The 1,959-nt window shown below is 67.6% G+C and overlaps 1 protein-coding gene across 1 annotated transcript in view; it reads left to right on the top strand.

Annotated features, from left to right (window-relative positions):
- LOC104281820 (granulocyte colony-stimulating factor receptor-like) overlaps positions 1-1,959 on the top strand; it is a 187,944-nt gene that overhangs the window by 170,936 nt on the left and 15,049 nt on the right. The gene's annotated exons all lie outside the window — the stretch shown is intronic.

Raw genomic sequence — 1,959 nt, 5'->3', positions numbered from 1 at the left:
GCCCCAAATTGTGCCTCTGCTGGGCTGCGAGCACCCACCCTCCCTCCAGACTGCGCTCCCCAGTCTGTCCCGCACCATGGCCCCGTGTCACCACCTGCCTCTGCACTGCCACAGCCTTGTCCCGCGGGACCCTCCGTCACCCAGCCACCTCCCCCGTGCCCCGACAGCCTCCACCCCACGCATCCTCCTGCCCCAGCCCCTCCGACACCCCTCCACCGGGCTGGCCAGGACCTGGCTCTGGCTGCGGGTGCCTCGCAGGGATGGCACCCTGCTTCTTGTCCCCCCGTCCCATCCCGGGGACAGGATCTGTGGGCTTGTGAGAGTGACTCAGAGCCGAAGGGGAACTGAGAGCACTGTCATGGGGGCGCGTCTGCTCCATCCCTGACCTCGGTGGAGGCTCGGAGCCTCCTCAGGGACAAACCCTTTCCCTGCGGAGCACAGGCAAGGCGAGCCCGGGGCAGGGGTGCGCTGGGGTGGGATGCACAGTGCTTCTGCACACTGGGATGCAGGGTCCCACCGTGGCAGAGCCCATCGGTGGCAGCGGGGCGCGGGCGCGGGGAGGGGACCGCTTGTTTGTGTCCAGCTGGGTGTTTGCAGCTCTGCCTGCCCTCCGGTTCCCACGGCCGGTCGCCTGGGTTACCCGCAGATATTCCTGCTCTGGCTGGTAAACAGCCTGCAAGCCACGCGCTTCCGTCCCAAAATACTGGGGGTTGCTACACCCCAGGGAAATGGTGCAAGGGCAGGTCCCCCACCCCAGGCCAGCAGCTGTGGGAATCGGCCCCGTGCCGCAGCCCAGGGAGCTGTGCCCCCACATAGCCCCAGTGCACAGCCCGGCCCACTCCAGGCCCTGGGCAGGGAAGATTTGGGGGAGAAAAAACCTTTGCTCGGACTGTCAGGGCAGCAAGATGGCCAGCAGCACCCCTGAGCCATCTCCCTCCAGCCAGGAGCCCGGCTCCGCGGGAGGCAATGCTGGGAGCGTGTGTCCCCAAGGATGCTCTTCCACAGCCCCGGGCCACCCTCCTCCTGGGGGACGTCGGCGGGGGGGGGGAGGACTGCGCTGGCCCCACAGTTGTTTGCAGCATTGGGTTGCGTGAGCACTGAGTAACGCGCCGCTGGAGGTGTAACGTGTGCTACAAATCCCGTAGTAAACAGCTGTTTGCACAACAGCCGCCTCCGTTGCGAAGGCTGCGAATGCGTCGCTGGTTGGGCAATCCCCTGTTTACCCCCATGCTCCAGTCCCGTCCCACGGGACACGGGGTTCCCTGGCCGGGGCGGCGATGCCAGCCTGGCACGGAGCTGCCCACGTCCCAGCAGTGGGACCCCCAGGGTGCGGGCAGGGCCCGGGGTAAGGGGCTGCTGGAAAAACCCGCGTTAATGGGCAGCACAGGGAGGTACCCGTGGGAAGGTCGGGTCCGGGGTTGCGCTTGGGGCATCTCATGGGTCCCCTCGCTCTGGGGCAAGCTGGACTGTGCAGTGTGAACACAGACAATTTGGGTCAAACAGGGCTTCGCAGGGCAGCTCTCCCTGGCGCTGGGCTTTAGGAGACAGCACAGCTGGGGGCAGCGGTGCAGTCCCCAGGGACCGGGGCGGTGAGGCTGGCAGGCAGGTCCCAGGGGAGGGCTGAAGCTCGGAGGGACGAGGATGCGGGGATGAGCCCAGTCCCCTGTGGTGAGTGCCCAGCGAGGGCACCGGAGCAGGCTGGGGGATGCGAGCTGTGCCCAAACAGCACCACACTGCGCTGGCAGCCATGGCTGGGTTTGCCTCCTGCCCTCTGCGTCCCACATCCCTCAGCCATGTCCCCTTGCCCATGTCCCCCTGCCATGTCCCCCAGCCCAGCCCCATGGCCCCAGGGGAGTCCCAGAAAAGAGCCGGCTGTGCCATGTCCCGGCTGCGCTACATCCCATGCCGGAGCGGGCAGGGTGGGCGGCCGGGTGCTGCTCCCCGCCACTGGATGTGTGC

This window comes from Charadrius vociferus, unplaced genomic scaffold, assembly GCF_000708025.1.
Source record: "Charadrius vociferus isolate BGI_N301 unplaced genomic scaffold, ASM70802v2 scaffold562, whole genome shotgun sequence".
Taxonomy (NCBI): Eukaryota; Metazoa; Chordata; class Aves; order Charadriiformes; family Charadriidae; genus Charadrius; species Charadrius vociferus.
The sequence above is the reverse complement of the archived record's forward strand: the minus strand, read 5'-3'. Positions and strand labels throughout refer to the sequence as shown.